The following is a 19989-nucleotide window of genomic DNA, read 5'->3' on the forward strand; positions in this document are numbered from 1 at the left end:
ATGGGCACAAGTGAACAGGGAGCCCCCTCCTTGGTTCTCAGCTGAGCAGACCCGCCACGCTCGCAGGACGGCCCACGGAGCAGGACCGCAGGCTCTCCGCATCACAGAGGGATGGGGACGGCTAGAAGGGTGGACTGCAGAGCAGGCAAACCTCCGGCATCCTTAAGAAGCAATGCTTTCCTCACTAACCCAGATTCCTAGGAAAATGATCCCTCTGGAGAGAATACCCACAGAGCCGCGGTAGCTCTGCCTAGAGGCACCTGGGAGCCTCTAGGAGCCTGGGGCCCTCCACCCCACCCGACCTCGCCAGGGCTGCCCGGGTTCCGGGATGCTGAGAACCCAACCGCTCACACCCACCCCAGGAAACCACCGCCCCACACCTCCCTACGATTCTATTGGCTGGAGAGAAAGACTGTTTGACAGACTCAAAAAACATTTCCAAATGGCATCAAGGCTCTCACAAGGCCCTCCAACTTACAGGCGTGTAAATGGAAGTCTCTTCCCTCCCTGACCAAAGCTGGAGGCTGCCCTGGTGATGCCCCAAGCAGTCCGGGCGCAGGAGGCCCAGGGTCAGGCAGGGCCTCTGGTTAAAAGGCTACGGCAGGGCAGCTGGGTCCTGGTTTTCTTTCCTTACCAGGAAAGCTCCAAGTGCTCCCTGGGTCCCCTAGAGATGGTGGCCAGCTCCCAGCTAGGGCTGGAACCCAGGCAAACTTCCCACATAAGAAACCCAAATAAATCAGGAGGCGCAGCTAAGCAGGCCACGCGCTCTGCTACAGCACAGCCTCCACCGGGCAGAGCCAGGCTAATTAAAACAAGACGCTCAAGATCAGAGCTCCCAATTACCTGCCAATTAACGCACTGCCTTACAGACTCCCTGCCCCTCGTCCCCAAGGCCTACCTTCAATAAACCTTTCTATTTCTGAAGACTCCCCGGAGCCCTTCCACGAGTCTCCTGCAGAGACCCCGACTCCACCTTCGTTACAAATAAGCTTCCCTGCACTTCTGGGCAGAGGTGACTTGGGGAGAAAACTTTGTCCACCCAGTACCAAGCCCTGGAGCTGTGACCGCAGCTCAGGGCCCCACCAGCTGGGGTGGGGAGTGGAGGACACAGCGGCTCCCGGACCCCTAAGCTGAGGTTCTTCCACACGCCAATCAAAGCTCAGTTAAGCCACTTTCAAGGGGAACTACTACTTCCACTGCAGAGGACAGACAGTGCCACTCAGGAATGTCACACGTGCTTACGGGCGCCCTGAGTGGCTCCCACCCACACCTGCCAGAGGCCCTGCCCTTTCTTGGCTCAGTCCAAACCCAAGGCCCCGCGAGGTGGCTGCCCAGCCGCCCTGCTGTGGCTCCAGATGGTAACTGTTAACTGGCGTCTTCGGGGACCGGGCACCAATTCACACACAGACTCACTGCCACCAAATGCCAACCAACAGGGCAGGGAGATGTGCTGAAAGCCCTCTTCATACAGATGATGATGAGGGTGACAATGACTGGAGTAGCAGCGACCCCTCACTAAGTACTCACCATGTGCCGGTGTCCTGGAATCTGTTTTCTTAACTAATCCTAACAACAACACAAGACAGGCATTAATGCTACCTGCGGAGAAAACAGAACGAAGGCACAACTAGGAGGTCATCAGACTCACACCCAGATACACGCTGTGTGCGTGTGTGTGTGTGTGTGTGCGCGCACATGCGTGCATCAGAGGTTAGGACCAAGGTAGGCACGGCCTCTCTGCACTAGCTGGGCCCATAGCCAAGGCCCCCACTGCTCAGGTAAGAGGACACAGCCTATCACACTCACCTGCAGACACCAGAGTCTGCAGCTGGGTTCCTGAAACCCAGCTCTCTGGACGGCAGACACTGCTCTCACCTGGTTCTTCCACATCTCTATGAACCCTCCGTTCTCTGAGTTTGACCCTCTCTGCATCCACAGCAGCCCTGCATACTTCGGCCACACCTGTCTGCAGACCTCTGACAGGTGCGTGCACCTGCCCACCACCCCCGCAGGTGGAGGAGCTACGCCCACCGCCGCGTCCCCACTGCCCGGCAAGTGGGAGCTGCTCCTCTGACATTTTCAGGGAGTGAAGGAGAGATGGAAGAATTCCACCCTTTCCGGAAAGTCCAGTCCCCGGGGTTCTGGACTTTCTCCAAACAGCCAATGCTTCTACTTGACCAAGCACCTCAGCTGGTCTTCCTGGCCTCCACCAAGGCAGGAGTTAAACCTGCGCTGAAATCCCACGTGCACTGTAAGCACACCAGGCAAGCGATCCAAACCTGGTTTCCTTCACTATTTTCACTTATAAAATGTCCCTTGATAGAATTTCTTGGCGCCAACTTCCCTCTCCTCCCTGCAGTAACTGTGTTTCTCGATGCCAGCAATGTGCAGAAGTGAAGTGCGTCTGAGGAGACCCCTCCAGATGAACGTGGCAGAGGGGAGACCGAACAGCATCGAGACGATGCTCAAACTCATCCGATTAACGCTTCTCCCAAGTCCTGCTCAAGGGGCTGGCGGGGACCAGACTGAAACCATCTGTACCTTAACTCCACACCAGAGGTCTTCAAGGGACTGCGAACTTCCTCTATCTTCTTTACAGAGTTTGGAGAGACGCAACAGAAGCCCCGCCCCCAGCCGCCTCCTCCGTCAGGCTCCTCCCCCTTCACTCTGAGCCGAAGGGCGGCAGCGGTGGGCATGGCCGGAAGTGTGGCGGCACACCGCTCTCTGCTCTTCCGCACCTAGCATGCCCCGCTTCACCCGCCAGACCTGCCAGTCCAGGGAAGGACAGAAGTGAGCCCCTCTGCACATCCCAGAGAAACTTCCGGCTAGTCCCTCTTTCTTTAAAGGTGCCCCACTCACAAACCCTCAGCACACGCCGGCCGAGTACACGCCTGGGAAAGAAAATGATTCAACCGGTCTCCTAAAGGGGCCTGAGAATCTTCAACTCGGAAGATCCAGAGGCCTGGAAATCCCATTCCCAGAAGACAGACAAGCAGGCGAAAGGGAATGGACCATAGCCTGAGAGTGAGACACAAAGACAGGGCCGACCTTCCCCAGGTGGTCTCACCTGTGCGGAGGTGGGTCTCACATGATGCTTCCTTGCTCCCTCCCTTCCCCACAGACCGAGCATCAGCTGCCGCATCCCGTCCCGCTGAGCCTCCCACCTCTCCTCTGAGGTCAGTTCTCTCTTGAGAAATGCTGTTTTATCAGCAGACCACGAGCTCACTCTTCAGCCGCAGGAAGGACGGAGGCTACCGCCACCCTGGGCACGGCACCTGCAGGGCCCGCTCCTTGCGTTGAGGACGTAAGAGGCTCCGACCCGAGTCCCTGCCGACCGTCAACACCACCAAGGCAAACATCTGCCCACAGTGGCCAGAGGGAGCCCGTAGCACTTCCTGGGTCAGCAGGTCGGGGGCTCCGAGAACTGGCATTCCTGACAGCTGCTGGTGGCGTCACTGCTGTCAAGGATCGGCATTTGGGGCGAAGAAGGAAGGGCTGGACCATGAACTGAGGAGCCCCCCTGCCCGCAGACCTTATCTCTGTGGGAGGAATGGCCGGGAGAAGCCCCCCCCCCCCCCCCCCCCCAAGCAGCAAAGGGTTTCAATATTATAAAGAGCTCCTCAGGCGAAGGCGGGGAAAGGATCCCAGAGGAGAGGCCAGCTGCGGGGCAGTAAAGCCTCAGGCCACCTGTGGGTTCAGAGCCTGCGGTCCCAAGGCGGGCCCTGCCCACCCCCGCCCAGCACTCTACCCCGAACAGGGACATGCCACACCTCTAAAGCACCAACCCCACCAGCCCTCCCTAAAATCCACCCAGCCTCATAAGGACAAATACAAGGACGTGCACCATTTTAAACAGCGGCGACCACCAAAGAGCGAGCCGAGTCCACAGAGCCTAGCGCCAACCCTCGCGGAGGCCCAGACACCCGACCTGCGGCCACCAGAGGACCCAGGGCCTCTCCTTGCCCTCCCCCTGGGACGCACCTGTCCCCCACTCTCTCCAGCAGCTCTTCCTCTTTCCTCCGTGACAGCTGGGCGCCACCGAGTGGCCACGGGAACATCTCAGGCGAGCCCTGCCTGCAGCGGGCGAGCCTGAGAGCTGGGTAACGAGAGGCAGGGGCGCCGTCACCACCAGATCAGGGTGACCTTCTGGCAACCATCACAGACCTGTAACATCAGGTGTCTGGCAGGTCACTCTGCACGGAGGCTGCCGGAGTGGCTCCAGGACAAGCCCAGGAGGGACCCTGGGAGGGTGACCGTCCCTCTTGCTGGTGGCGGCTCCCAGCGGCCAGGAATCCCTGGGAGGAGGCCCCAGGCCGTGCAGAAGGAGCTACCGGCTCCTGCGACCACAACGGCCTCCCTGGGGCGGTGCCTGCCGGTACAGGTGACACCACACCCGCGGGGTGACGGCACCAAGAAGCAGAGGGCACAGCAGGGCTGCACGGCCCACCCTCCTGTCTCCTTCCACATCCATAAAACAGAAGGAGGACCGATTAGCGGGGCTGACCAGAGCCTCCCAAACGGTAATGTGTCCCCGTCACGTGGGGATCCAAATGCAAGTACGCCTCGGGCACACGCCTGCACTTCTGACGTGCTCGCGGGCGACGCTGTCTTCCAATCCCTCAGCGATGTGCCGCCCATACTTCCTGCCTTGCGTCTCGAATTAACAACTCATAGTGGCTTAAATGGTTCTCCTCTATAGACCGAAACCGCCACGGGCACTCATAAAATACATGGGTGCTCAGAAATATCAATACTCTTCATGTTACTCACCAGGTGCCAAAATGCAAACAGTATTACCCTCGTTTTAAAAAATTAGATTGTGGAAAAGGGCTTAAAAAAAAAACACACTAATCCAAGGGAACGAGAGCGGACCATGACGCCCGCGGAAGATTAACGGGCAAGTACAACTCGAAAGAGGAAAGCTAGGACAGGTGGGCCGAGCTAAAACCAGCAGCTGTTTGCAGAGCGGTGCTCACTGCTGGTGAGGGTCCTGCATCGCCTCCAAACGCCCACGCAGCTCTCCAAACACAGGAGTCCTCCGAGAGCGGCAGGCTGGCGCAGTCTGCAAACCAGGACTCCGTCCTTCCAGAGGGAGGCAATGCGATGTCAACCCCTGGGACATCCCGGGGGCTGCACTCACTGACTCTCCCTGTTCCTCCCAGCTCGATTACCCATGGGAGCCTCTTCCAGTCCGCATTCCTCACATTCGAAGGGTCTGGAGAACCCCACTGATCTAGCACACCTTCCTCCAAAACCGTGAGGGACACGATACCAGAGGAAGAGGCAGCCTGAAGCTATTCAGTCACCTGCGTGAGCTCCCAGGACTACAGGCTGCTTCTCCAGAGCGAGCAGGTCACCGTTCCTGCACAAGCCCCAGCGCCTGGACCCTGGACCACCACCCCAGCAGGCCAGTTCTCGCCAGGGCGGGGTGGAGGCACGTCTGTAAAAGGTCAGATGCAAAAGCAGCCAGAGGCAAGCACAAACAGAAGACTGTGGCTGTTCCAATAAAACTTTATGAACAAAAACAGCGGGGCGGTGGCCCGGGCTACAGTTTTCTGACCCCACCCACCTTTCATCAAACACGTGGATAATTCCATAGTGAAGTGCGAGCACCTTCACGTGCGCGGACATATACATAAAGAACAAAAGCAGCGTCCCCGCTCAGGCTTTGCTGCCACATGAGCAGCGCAGACCTAGGAGCTCCTGGATTTCCCAATTCCAGGCAAGGGGCTGTGGGCCTTTATGGACCCCAGTGTTTCTGGAAATAAGTTGTGGGGAGGTGAGAGAGGAGGAAACAAAAAGGAGAAAATGAGCCCACGACACGCCATCTTTCAGTGCATCTCAGCACATGGATCCCACCACTGGAACATCCTCACGGATGTGGGGAAGACTGCGCATCCCAGGACCCCAGGCCCACCAGGTTAGCGTGTCACCTTCCCTCGAAGGCAAACCGCAGTCCACCGGCTGAGTACTGAATTAATGCCTGAGGCGCCGGACTTCGCTCTGGAACTAACAGGAACCTTATAGCAATCGCTCCGATTGTCTTCTTGCTCTAAAACAGACATAAATATTCTGTATTTCAATGTTCATGAGAAATATTCACTATTTCTCATGACACCTGGGCAGAAGTGGCAGCCAGAAGCTAACCTCCCAAGGCTTGGGTCACAAATATTCACTGCACCTGTTACTACTGCACACGCATTTTCACAAAACCACCGCCCGCCGGAATTCCACTGGGCTCTTTTCTTTCCGACGCACAGACACTGAGCACCTGCCTGCTGCCTCCACTCCCAAGTTCACCGCCACGCCCGCAAGTCCAGCCTGTCACAGGGACAAGGTGAAATAAGGCCACCCCACAGTCTAAAGGACTCACACAAGCTAGGATGCGGTTATCTGGGAGGTGGGGACTTGAGTGTTTCCTGGAGGAAACGTACTCCTTTCCACATGGAACACGCGAGATGCATGTTCATCATGACATCACCCCACACAAGCCCCAGGCTGAATCTGGGAGGCTGGTGGGGAACAGGGGAGAGGCCTGAATCACATGAAGGCAGGCCACAGGGACGCCAGCAAACAGGAACACTGAAGGCCCACTCCCCCTCCCATCAGACGTGCTCTCCTAGGGCTCGCTAATCTCTGTGTTAATGGACTTCATGGCACCCACGGGTTTGGCCCGTGCCAGGCTGGAAGTGTGGCCTCTAACACCCTGTGGCCTCATTCATCTCCGTGTAGTTTTCCTAGGGTGGCAGATGGAAAATGTTGCAAGAATGTGACTTGTGTCTCTTATTATGTTATAGATGTTCTGAGCAGTAAAGCAGTGTTCATATACCCACGACCAGGAGGGGCAAGGGAGCTCGAGGTCACTCTGTCACGCTATGGGAGTTTGGAAAGCCACTAGAAGAATCAATACGGCAACATGTTACTACTGCCTGGAGCTTTGTTCAGGCGTTGGGAAGCAAAAGTTACCTAAGATATGAGAGCAAAGGTTTGCTAAAAGATTTCTCAAAGCCTTCTGAATCACAAGAGGAGCGTGTGACTTTGGCAGCGGGGGTACCACGTGGCTAAGCCACGTCCCTGGGGCCCAATCTCCAAGTGCACCACTGCCATCACCGCCGCTCTCTGATGAGAAGCGGAGCATCTCTCTGAGGTGCATCTTACACCACCGTCCTCAAACCTGTGTCTTCTGTTACACGGTCAAAGGTGTCTTTTTTTGCTGGCGCGGTTCACCTCTGCACAGCTCTCTGGGTAACAGAGCAGGTCCACATGGACCACGCGTCGAGTACCACAGACGGCCTGCTTCCTCGCCCTGCTCCTGCAAACTGCTTGCTTCTCGTTAACCTTCTTTAATCTGATTCAAGATTCACAGCAGCATATAAATAAAATCTTTTCACTCTGTCACAGAAGAAACTGAAGACCAGAGAGGCAAAGCAGCATTCCAGGCACGGAGGAGCACATGAGGTCTCGGACCAGCAGTTCCTTGTCCGGGTCCACACAAGGGCACCCACGTGTGCTGGACTGAAGGACTGGTGGTGAAATCAGACAAGTCATCGCTGGCATCCCCAAAGACACCGCCATCACCCCCAATACCCACCCCTAAGCTCCCACCCCATCTTTGGCATCATCACCATCAGCTGGGAAATAACCTGATTCCTGGCTGGGAACCAGAGTCACCTTGGAAGGACCCCAGCCCTGTTTCTCAACAGAGATCCAGGACAGATGTGCTGATCCCAGGCATGGTTCTGGAACCAGAATTCCTTCTCTTGCTAGGCTGCCAGGAACCACCAGGAGTTCAAACCTGGCTAATTTACAACCAGGCTCCTTCCTTCTAGACTGCAACCTCCACTTTTCTTGTCCCCTCTGCCCCTGAAAATCAAGACCCTGAAGAAGCAGGATGACCCCACTGGGGGTGGAGGGCCTGCTGGGCACTCAGCCGTGGGATTCCCTGCAGCTCCACTCTCGGCTCAGATGAGTGACCTTCACATACGAGGCAAAAAACCACCTGAGCTCTAGGGGGACAGCCCGGATTGGTCTGGCCTGCTGTGGTGACGGCTGTTCCCATGTCCCTGAAATTCTGCCCTCTGACCCCCTCCATCACAGACAGACCATTACAGTCTAGTGTGGAAAACTGCTCCCCATGTAAGGCAAAGCCTGGGCCAAATCTTGCAGAATGAGGAGGTCCCAGCCAAGGCCTTGGGGGTGGGGAGGTAGACAGTCCAGCAGAGAGGACTCCGTGCACAAGGGCCTGCAGGTGAGAATCTCATGTGGTAAGAAGAGAGCTTCTTAATTCAATTTTCAGTATTACCTGTCCTAAAACACCTTTTTAGATTTTTTTTTCCCTAATCGCTCTCCCCCATGAAACTTTAATAGCAGAGGTATACCATACACCTGTTTACATCCTGTGGCCCACCAAAACCACCATCATCTCTAGGATTTGTTTTTTCTCCTCTCAAGAACCAATTTTCACCACCACTGAGAATGCACTGTATAAAGGGATTACAAGCAGCTTGGGCTGCTGAAGAAACAAGCACGGATCCCGCTCTGCCAGCGGGCGTGGCCCCCACCCTGTCCCCCAGGGTCGGGGTGTCCCCTTCTGGGTCCTGCCCGCCCCACCTGTACTGGAGCCTCGACCTCTCTCATGCTCTGTATCCAACAAGTACTCAGTAAGCACCAACCAACACTTGGTGCTTCGGCAGATAACAGGGTGCGTAAAAGGTGGTTCTGGTCCCTGGCGCCGTGAGGACCAGTAGAGGCAAACAGGGTCCAGTCTACCCATCACAAAGCAACATCCAATGGGGCCAGAATAAAAGGGTGTCACTGCTGAAGACAGAAGAGCTGGAGCCGCCGGGGCAGCTCCCTAGAGGGGCACTGGAGCTGCTAATGTGCTGGGTCCCACAAGCAGAATCTGCAGAGACAACTCCAGCTAACCACAGTGACACGGCCTCCCCACAGCCAAGGAGCCCGACGTCTGCAGGAAGTAAATGGCTTCAGGAGGCAGTTACTGAGGTCGACTAAATCTCACCATGTGTTAGAAGCAGAAAATGCCATCTACTATTTCCCCGGCTTTACCAGCGGCAGTTGCAAGACACCAGGTAGGTTTCAGCTCAGCCTCAGATTTCCTCCAAGTAAAGCTCGAACTAAGGTTTCCTTCACTGGCCCTCCGGAACTGCAGCTGGAACGGATGCATGGTTTCCTTGAAACGCACAGCCTCTGAATAATCATCCCTTCCTTTCACTCACACCACACTACCTTCAACAGGACAAGGAAGTCCGAATCAAGATGATTTCCACCAACAGCCCTATTATTAACAAGCCCTTTGAACCTAGGCGGGTCCTTCGGATCAGCTTTGGGAGTGTCCACGGTCGCTGAGAACACAGCGTCTCCTTTTCCCGAGCAGAGGATGATCTAAACAACAAAATGGCGAAAACCAGGGTAAGGGAGAGGAGACAGAAAAGAGGCTGTGGAAGACAGATCCGTGCGTTGGAATGACTGCTCATCTCACTAGAATATTGGTTTAACTCAAGCCGAAAGTTTAAAACTATCAAAAACCCCCACCCACAGACTACAGGACCACTGAGAAGAAGGTAACGTGACCCTGGACCAGTCTTAACCAGGAGGAAACAAAGGAACTCTGAAACCTGACACAAAAGGTTCCCTAGAGCCGACATTCCAGCAGGAAGGCTTTTCCTGGTTAATCAACCAGAAATTCGAGTTTGACAGCTATGGGGACGGGTGTCCAGCAGGCTTCTGCACTTCCAACCGGCCAGGCACACACTGTCCCACCCTGAGGGTGTCAGGCAACAGTCCCTCGCACATCTGGGTTACTTCGCTGTAACTAACAGGGGAAGAGGCTCAGGTGCTCGGCCCCCATATGCTTTGAGAGCCTGACTTGGGGTGAACGAAGCCTGTTTCCAGCCCCACTGACTGTGAGAAGGATCCTATTTCTACCTCAGAAAGGCTGGTCACGCCCCAGAGAGCATTCTTCTTTCTAAAACTTACGTAACAGAAACTGAACACACACCCTTCTAGAGGGGGAAAGCCAATCCCTGCAGACTCGGGGCCCTCGTGAGCGGTTCCAGGGGGCACAAATCTCCCACTGTTCCTGCACAGCTTTCACAAAGGCAAACTGCAGCATCCTCTGTGTCTCTGTTGGCTTTGCTCTCTCCTGCCCCGATGCCTGACGGACCACTGCTTGGACCACTAGATGGGAGATCTCTTGCCACTCACTCCCATCAAGCTCCTGAAACCAGTGAAACTCACATCTGAGTGATCAGTCATCACTCATCAAGATGGCCACTCACACGTTTTGTGAAGCATCTGTGCACCTTCAAGGTTAGCCTTATGAAACTGTCTCCCCCCTGGGTCACTCTGTATTCAAACATGCTTCCTTGAAGGGAGGGAGAGAGAGGTGACGGAAGAGCCAGCACCCGAGGACCAGGGCATGGCCTGAGCCAGCCGAATTCAGGTCACAGCAGTGCCAGGGGGAGGGCAGCACACGCAGGCTCCGCTGTGAAAAAGGCTGCCAAGCCCCCGGCGGACGTCGTCTCAGATGCGGCCTGTGATCGCCCCCGAGGTCATGCATTCAGGGCACGTGCTCCCACTGGACACCCCAGAGAACACCTGCTGGGCCAGGCAGGGCTCCGAGTGGCCGAGGCTCCTGCACACATGTAAGGCCGAGCTCACCGCGGGGCTCTCGGCTGTGGTCACGGCCGCAATTATTCTGTAGCTGCACGAGGGACTGGAGGAGCCCAGGAGGCTCTTGTCATAGGATCACTCTCCGCTCTCAAGGGCAGAGCCATGATGCTTCCACGAAGAGAGCTCCTGCTCTTCCCAGGAGCGTCTACCCTGCTGAAGAGTGCTCAAGAAGCTGCTAGAAAAAGGTGCAGAAACAGAATCACTACCTTTTGCTCAATCCATTCGGAAACAGCATGTCAAATTTACCATCTAGGGCTTCCCTGGTGGCACAGTGGTTGAGAGTCCGCCTGCCGATGCAGGGGACACGGGTTCGTGCCCCGGTCCGGGAGGATCCCACATGCCGCGGAGCGGCTGGGCCCGTGAGCCACGGCCGCTAAGCCTGCGCGTCCGGAGCCTGTGCTCCGCAGCGGGAGAGGCCGCAACGGTGAGAGGTCCGCAAAAAAACAAACAAAAAAAATTTATCATCTAACCCCACCAAGGAGAAAGCCACACCCCTGAGGGAGTCAGGGTACCTGCCGTAGAAGAAGGTGCTGGCACTCCGACCCCAACGCCCGGTCAGAGGCTGGCCCTGCCTTCCTTCAGGGTGACCATGTCCGGGTTCTTCCCTGTCATGACAGGGTCTGCACCCTCTGGAGGTGGTCACAGTTAACAGACATACTTTGTTTCTAGACCAGGGAAAATGACCTTTCCAAGCACCAATGCTCCAGGCAAGGCAAAGCTGGGGGGCACTGCAGACTTGAAGGCTGAAGAGATCTTTGCGGGAGAGGTTAAACTTCAAAGGGAAAGCAACAGGGCAGCCCACGGTCAGGCCAGCCCTGGAGAAGGCTTCCTGCTGCAGAGTATAGTTTCATCCCAGCCCCCCAGCCTGCAGGACACAGTTGCAGGCCAGACAGCCCCTGCCCTGGAGCTCAGTCCAGCAGCATCCTTCCTCCAACCTCTCACCTGGATGCTCTGACAGTCTCCCAGTGAAGAGGCAAAGCTAGTAATTCTCACCATACGCAATGATGGAACATCTACCAGAATTCCAGGCTCGAATTTAACCATCTCCCACTGAGCATGCTCCGCAGGACTGGAAACTTAATAGCAATGAAGCCGATACCTTGTGTCCTGAAGACTGGCTACATCCTAACCAGAGGTGCTTCTTCCTGATGCTTCAGCACTTGCCCCTGCTCGGTCCCATCCTCCGTCACAGCCTCCCGGTGACCCTGAGCTCCTTCAGGTGGAGCCACAGCCAGCCCTCCTCCTCGGGGCCCAGCCTGTCCCCGAGAGCTGCCTGGGGAAGGGGACTGATCCAGCCCATCACACTGGGTGGGAGCCACATTGCCCAGGGAAGGACAGTGCCTTGACTCGCCCAACGGGTCCTGAAGAAAAGCCAGCACGTGGGTGTAACGGGAGCACCTGATCAGAACACGCCCAAGTCCTGAAAATGAGCGACAAAATCCCAGCTGCAGTTTGGTCCTCCTGGCAGTTCAGTTCACGCAGGTGAAAGTAAAATGCTGACAATTTTCTTAAAAGCCCCTGGGAGATGAGTGGGCAAGTGAGGGTTGTGAATAAGGCCAGCACGGGACACTGGCACTGGGTTAATGTCCTATGGTCAGTGGATACTGAGGAGGTACAAGCGGCAGCATCTGATGCTGAAGTGTCAGGATGCCTGCAATGCAGGTGCAGGAAAACAAAACAAAACACAAAACAAAACAAACGAAAAAACACAAAAATTTACGTATACATAAGTAAAGCAAATGTGGAAAACTTTTTAAAAAGTCTCAGAGAAATTCAACTTTCTTTTTAAGATCATTTACATGTAAAATATATATAGTTTCATAAGCACTTTTTTTTTTTTTAATTTATTTATTTATTTTTGGCAGTGTTGGGTCTTCGTTTCTGTGCAAGGGCTTTCTCCAGTTGCGGCGAGCGGGGGCCACTCTTCATTGCGGTGCGCGGGCCTCTCACTGTCATGGCCTCTCCCGTTGTGGAGCACAGGTTCCAGACGCGCAGGCTCAGTAGTTGTGGCTCACGGGCTTAGTAGCTCCGCGGCATGTGGGATCTTCCCAGACCAGGGCTCGAACCCGTGTCCCCTGCATTGGCAGGCAGATTCTCAACCACTGCGCCACCAGGGAAGCCCTCATAAGCACTTTTTAAAAAACGAGTGGACACATCAAATTCATGTATTAGTATCAGATGGGTGATGAGAATTTATGGATTTTTTTCCTGGTAGCGTTTTGTTTTGTTTGTTTTTTTTAAAACAGTGAACAGGTATTATCAGAAAGAAAATGAGATTTTATTTTTCGGTGATGGAGGCTGGGAGTTGATGGGCTCTTTTGATCTGATAGAGAAAGTGCTGCCTGAAACCACAGGAGGAAACAAACTCCACTGATTGCTTCCTTTTCATCTCAGGAGTCACTTCCACTCCCACGTGTGCAGACAAGGAGAGGCTCCCTGAGGCCAAGGTCGAGACCCCAACCCTGGCCCTGGCCCTTGTGCTCAGGATGGATCCCTGCTCTTGGGCTTCTAACACCTGACCTCCGGCTTTTGGCAACCAGCCTACGGGAACCCACTCTTTGAACTGCACTTTGCTCCCTGGGTCCTTGCTCTGAAGATTTGTTGCAATAAATCAAAGTGAAAGATACACAAACAGTTCCAGCCTGAAGAGCAACACCCCTGCTTCCACAAAGAGTATCAACTTCGCTCCTGGAACAGTGACCATTCACCATCTGGGCCCTTATCCATTTAAAAAATGTCACATGACATTCAGCGTCAGCAGGGACAAAATGATGCAGCCATCAGAAAGAATCAGACAGAACCACAATGGTGGCCACGCCTTGTAACTCTTCACAGGAATTCTATCCAGCAGTGAAAATGAAAGCACCAGAGCTATGTGAGTTAGCGCACCACGGTAACCAAACTCATGTGTAGCCAAGAAAAGCCAGGCAGAGAATCACATACAGGTGGATTACATTTACATGAGGTTGACAAAGACAGGCAAAACCAAGCGATACAGATTTTAGGGAGAGACACATTAAATGACAAAACCATAAATGAAAGAAATGGAACAACAAAAAGAACATTTAGGATAGTGGTTACCTGGGGGGGGAGGGGAACACGGGGGTCTGCGAAGGTTTTTGTAAAATGGTTCTTCAGCTGGATGGAGAATGCAGGCATTCACCTTATTGTTCCCTAATCTGTACCTACTGCTTGTGTTCACTGTCCTTTGCGTGAGGCAAATCCACGTGACCTGCTGCAAGACTGTGTCCAACAGTCATTTGTCGGATAAAATAAATGTGCTTCACCGTTACAGAGCAAGAGATCCATGCTTACGTAAGACGAGAAAGCTTCCTGAAGAGCGCAAAGAAATTAGCCACAATTACTTTTGATATTTATACTCCTTTTTCCCCCCACTGCGAGTATTACTTTATTTTTATTTATTTATTTATGTATTTGTTTATTTTTGGCTGCCTTGGGTCTTCGTTGCTGTGTGCGGGCTTTCTCTAGTTGTGGCAAGCAGGGGCTACTCTTCGTTGCGGTGCGTGGGCTTCTCACTGCGGTGGCTTCTCTTGTTGCGGAGCACGGACTTCTAGGCACACAGGCTTCAGTAGTTTTGATGCACAGGCCTCAGCAGTTGTGGCTCACGGGCTCTAGAGCGCAGGCTCAGTAGTTGTGGCGCACGGGCTTAGTTGCTCCGCGGCATGTGGGATCTTCCCAGATCAGGGCTCGAACCCGTGTCCCCTGCATTGGCAGGCGGATTCTTAATCACTGTGCCACCAGGGAAGTCCCGCGAGTACTACTTTATTAAGAAATAAATTCTCCTCGAGTCTAGGTCTATCTAGACCTTGCTCAAGCAACTGAGCGACCACATAGAGAACCATGCTGGGTAGAAATTAGCTACAAACATCCCTCCAAATCCGCAACTTGTGTATTCTGTGCCCCAAGTACCGGAAGCCCTTTTTCCCCACAACACTGTGCACCAGCCCTGAGTGCCTCCTCCTGTCTTTTACGCTGTGAGGCACGAACTGGATAAACACGCGACCTTTGTAGGTAACGCCATATCCTCCTGTGCTTTTTTCCCTTCATCATGGTCTCCTCTTCAAAGATCTGTTCACTCTCATTCTCAGATACTGTGAGGTTCTGCAGAGATTTCCTCCAGTCTCTTCCCCTCCAAAGAAAGCACACCCAGGAGAGTAAGTAGAGGGTTTCCCCAGTCCTTAAAAGCATCATTTCTTGTGCTTTTCTGATAACCAGGCTCTTTTTCCTTTTTGATCTTATTCAGTGAAAACGACATTCTCTCCTCAACAAGGATAGAGAAAAGGGTTGAAAAGGAGGCCAACGGGAAGTGTCCTCACCTGCGTCCATTCGTCCGCTGCCTGCTCCTCTCTCCAGGGACCCTTGGGGAGGAAGCAGGATGCGGATGGCTCTCTGGGCAGGACTGGTGTCCACAGTTCCCTGGGCCTGACTCAGGACCAGGAGGACCAAAGTGGATCTCCAGTGCAGGCACGAGGTGCTTCCTTGACCCAGACTGAAAGGCCCAAACTTCTTACGCCCAAAACCCTAGTGGGTCAGAAATCTACATTTCCCTGGCTGCCCCGCAGTCTTCGTTCATATGTGCTCCCATACACCCACCATGGGCACCCAGCACTAACACGCACCCCACGCAGACGCCGCTGCAATCATGCGCTGCAACACCTTTCATCGAAGCTTCTCTTCTCAGAGACAGATGACCAGGGGGAGGAGGACTCGACATGAGACAGACCTCAGTGACCTCTGCCCCACAGTGTGGTACCTCCAGGGCCACCTCACACCTCCGTCTCCTCCCTCCCACCTGATGGGGAAAACGGGACGGAGGGTGGACAGGAAAATTACAAAAGTAGGTTCTACACAAAAAATAACCACTCGGGCTTCCCTGGTGGTGCAGTGGTTAAGAATCCACCTGCCGATGCAGGGGACACGGGTTCGATCCCTGGTCCAGGAAGATCCCACATGCCGCGGAGCAACTAAGCCCGTGTGCCACAACTGCTGAGCCTGCGTGCCGCAACTACTGAAGCCCATGCGCCTAGAGCCCGTGCTCCGCAACAAGAGAAGCCACCGCAATGCCCGTGCACCGCAGCAAAGAGTAGCCCGTGCTCACCACAACTAGCGAAAGCCCGCGCACAGCAACAAAGACCCAACACAGCCAAAAATAAATAAATAAAATAAATAATTTTTTTTAAAAAAAGGCCACTCATCGTGAAGGACCAAGCATGGCATCCTGAAAAGGACCGAGAGTTGGAGGCAGGAGACCAGCGTCCTTCAATTTAATTGAGCCAGAAACCCCTCCCCAGGTAGCCCCGGGCAGGGACAAGATCCATCCTCATATCTCAAGAGTGTGGGGTTAATTTAGAAAAAGTCCCTAAGAGATCAGCTACCTGGCACATTTCAAGATTCCAAAGCACTGTCTATGCTCTGCATTCTCCGTGCTAGCCTCTTTAAGCAAAAACAACACAACACACCATAAAATTTCAGCCCCAGAAGAAACACCCCTAACACTTTCTCCAAGGAGAAGCTGTGCAAAGCCTAAGTTATTAAATGCGGTTGGAAGTTTGCAGACCAACTGTTGCAATGCTGCACGGGGTCTTCCATACCAAGGGAGACCAGGACTTTCGATCAGGAAAAGGCAAGCATACGTGCCGATTCACTGTGCTCTTTCATAATATCTGAAAGTTTGCACGTAAGAAAGTAGCTGCTGCTTCTCTGTGAACAATAAATAAACAATTTAAAACTCACACTTCGGGGCTTCCCTGGTGGCGCAGTGGTTAAGAACTCGCCTGCCAATGCAGGGGACAGGGGTTCGAGCCCTGGTCCGGGAAGATCCCACATGCCGCGGAGCAACTAAGTCCGTGTGCCACGACTACTGAGCCTGTGCGCCTAGGGCCCGTGCTCTGCAACAAGAGAAGCCACTGCCATGAGAAGCCCACGCACCGTAATGAAGAGTAGTCCCCGCTCGCCACAACTAGAGAAAGCCCACACGCAGCAACGAAGACCCAATGCAGCCAAAATTTTTTTTTAATTAAATTAAGAAAAAAAAAGGGTAAGGCTCTTTGAAAAAATTAAAAAAAAATAAAACTCACACTTCAGAAAGTGGTTGATGAGACCCAACCAAATTTTTCTTTCTGCCTCCCACCAGGAAAAAAAAAAAAGGTTTAAAACGCTATAATAAAATAATCGCAGGTTCAAACATCAGTTTCCAGTGACTTTAAATGGCGTTAAAATGCTATAATAAAGTACGTTGAAAAAACATCTTTCCTCTTATTTTTTCCTTATGGTAATCTGACTCCCCCCCCCACTGGTATTCCTTGTTCTGCTCTGGAATACTAAATCCTACCTTGGAAAACACACTTCAAAAGTGTCCTCCACAAGGCAAACTCATCCAAAGCAGGGAACGCTGATGAGAAGGTGGGAAAGGAGGCCCTACGCGGAGGGCTGATGGACTGAGATGCTTCGGTCAGGACCAAGGAGGCAGAGGGTAGCTCCCGCTGAAGGAGGGACCACCAGGTGATACTCTGCTCCAGGCACTCCACAGGGACCCAGCAAGGGGCACAGAAACCTGTGCAGAGAGAACTTTCCAGAGAACGGGACCCCTGGGCTCAGGAGCAATGCCCCCATCCTCTGTGCAGCAGTGAGCAAGCGTACATACGTACACGCCCACACACACGCCGGCTGGGGCTTTTCCTCCAAAGCCTGGGAGAGAAGTCGGTCAGCACATCCCCGGACAGACAGTCTGCGTACAATCCAATGCATTCTGGGACTGAATAACGCTCAGCACATAAAGATAGGATGACGCCCCATCACAGGCACCATATGCATCGGCCAGAAACCAATCTGGTCCCTGCGCCGGACATTCAGATTTTACACTGTAAGTCGGGACACCCAGCCTGCACAACCATAAACACCCAAAGGCTCGAAATAAGCCTATAACCTATTTTCTTTTCAACATCAAAATATGGATTAGGCGTTACAGTTGTTCTCTGAGTTTCTCCTGGGAGGCAGGGCATAAGCTGAGATTTAGTTTTTATCTCGAATGCGCAACAATTCTGACTATCAGGCGTATTAGCAGCTGCAGAAAATATGAATTAAGAGCTAACCTGAAGCCACTTCGTGTGGCTGGTGTAATATATTAGAAAAAGTCTTCAAGCCTGCTCTGCAGGGGAAAGCATGCTGGTTTTTCCGATGACAGATGCACAAAATTTTTAATGTGGCTGACTTAATGCCACGCAGGAAAAAAAGGAGGGCAAGAGAAAAAAAAAAAAAAAAAAAGCAAGTGATTTCCAGCAGCAAGTCCCCGGATCACTCGGTGACTTTGGCCTTAAAACATCCATGACCCGCAGTCAATGGTATCTCAGTTGCTGAGAGAATTATTGGACTGGATTCAGAATTCAATAATATGGACTTGAAAGCTCCTACAGGCCAGCACTGTTAATACTAGATGTGATAATTACACTCAAAGTGACAGTGTTCGCATGGGGAGCTGCAGGCTCCTCGGGTTTCTCCTACTTCACCCACGGCCGGCAGTGGGGAGCAGACACTCGAACGCAGGCTGTGCTGTCACTGCAGTGCTACCCTCTCCCTGGGGCCCAGCGGCCGCCAGAGTCCATCCTCTCCCTGCTACCACTCGGCCCACACAGGGCCCGCTTCGTCTGGTCCGCGTTGCTTCTCTGAGCTCGCGTCAGCCCTCTCCCCTGCCTCCCTCTGTTCCTAAAGCGTCAGGGGCCCCTCCCAGCTCAGGGCTCCGCCCAGAAGCTCAGTCCGTCCCGCCCAGACCTCTCCATCCACAAGTGCACCCTGATCCAGGGCTGCGGGCAGTTGCCCCTCTCGGCCAGGCCTTCCACGAGGCCACTACACTTTCAACACCCCCCATCCCACACGCACACACTCACACCCCTTCCCTGCTGTGTGCTCTTCCTTGTCCTTCTTACTGGCTGCACGTTTAAGTAGTACTTTACTGGCTTTGTACGCTCCACCCACCCCAAAAATATTAGCTCCAGGAAGGTGAGTTCGCACCTGTTTGTTCACTGTTGATCCCCCAACGCCTGCAACTGGACACAGTTTAAACAATGCGGTGTGAGACTCCAGCGGGAGCCCTCCTCTCCGGGGGACCTGGTTCCCACACACGGGGTGCTGGGCCCCGTATGCAGTAAGCACCAAGGTACCCAGGGTGGGGACAGGCAGGACTGGACACAGTGTCCTGTGTGAGGGATGTGCGCCCACACCCGTACACACTCTCACGTGCACACATGTGCGTGCACACACACCAGGCTCCGTGTGTCTGTGCTGTAAGCAGATGAGAAAGGGCCACAGCGAAGGCAGACACCCCCTCCCCATAGGGAGGAAAGGGAGATAGTTTTCATGGGAAACTGAACAGTTGATCTGTCCTTGATGTGTTATTAAGCTTTCCACTAAGGGAAATAGAGATTATTCTTGATGGAAAAAAAAAGTCAAAGCCAGGAAAAACGCAAGGCGCTTTTAGCATTACAAGAGTTAAAATTAAAAGGTGGGGCTCACTGGAAGACAAGTGAGTAACAGGGAAGAAGCAAAGGTCTGAGTCCTACAGGACAAGCCAGAAAGGCCTCTGCGGCCAAACCCTGGAGAGCTCAAGGTAGCGCAGCCGGGGTCCTAAGCTCCAAACGCGTGCTCCCCCTGTGGAAGAGGTTCCAGAAAGCCGACCTCTGGCCGGCAGGGATGTGCAGAGCCAGGCCCCGGCATGTCCTCCCAGCAAACCTGCCTCCAGATCCAACCCTCTGAGCTCATCAGGGGCACACTGGCTCACTTACACACTTAGGCGTGAACATGCAAGCTTGTTCAAGGCTGCCAAGAACCTTTTCTTCTGGAATGAGAGTGCCAGCCCGGAAGAGTCGGGCACGTGAAAGGGCCGCAGCTCCGAGCCAGCGAGGATGCACAGCCCGGCCCGGGGTCTTTGAGGACACTTTCACCACGAAGTGAAGTCACCGCGACTTCCTACCCGCCCGCCGCGGAGAACACAGAGAGGGGAGGATAAAGAGAAGAGGCGGCGTTTCAAGTGTTCAAGGCGCTGTTTCCATCCAAGATGCTATTCTGAGATCCATTCATCCCGCAGGGGAGGGGCGGTCAAGTTCTCATTTCATTTGCCGTGAGGACATAATGAGGGTCGACAGTGGCAACCTCCACACCCTCTTCAATGAACTTGCTCGGCACACACAGCCCTTCCTTTCAGAGGCTGGCACACGCGTGTGCGCACAGACCATCCGGGCAGCGCTGGGGGCACCGGACCCTCCCCACACTCCTGCCAGCACC

At 53.9% G+C, this 19989-nt stretch overlaps 1 protein-coding gene across 3 annotated transcripts in view; it reads right to left on the bottom strand.

The window, feature by feature from the left end:
* AGAP1 (ArfGAP with GTPase domain, ankyrin repeat and PH domain 1) overlaps positions 1-19989 on the bottom strand; it is a 552897-nt gene that overhangs the window by 494616 nt on the left and 38292 nt on the right. The window lies entirely within an intron of this gene.

The sequence above is a fragment of the Aethalodelphis obliquidens genome, unplaced genomic scaffold, assembly GCF_003676395.1.
Source record: "Aethalodelphis obliquidens isolate GAN/ISIS:26980383/991018 unplaced genomic scaffold, ASM367639v1 scaffold2, whole genome shotgun sequence".
NCBI classification, from domain to species: Eukaryota; Metazoa; Chordata; class Mammalia; order Artiodactyla; family Delphinidae; genus Aethalodelphis; species Aethalodelphis obliquidens.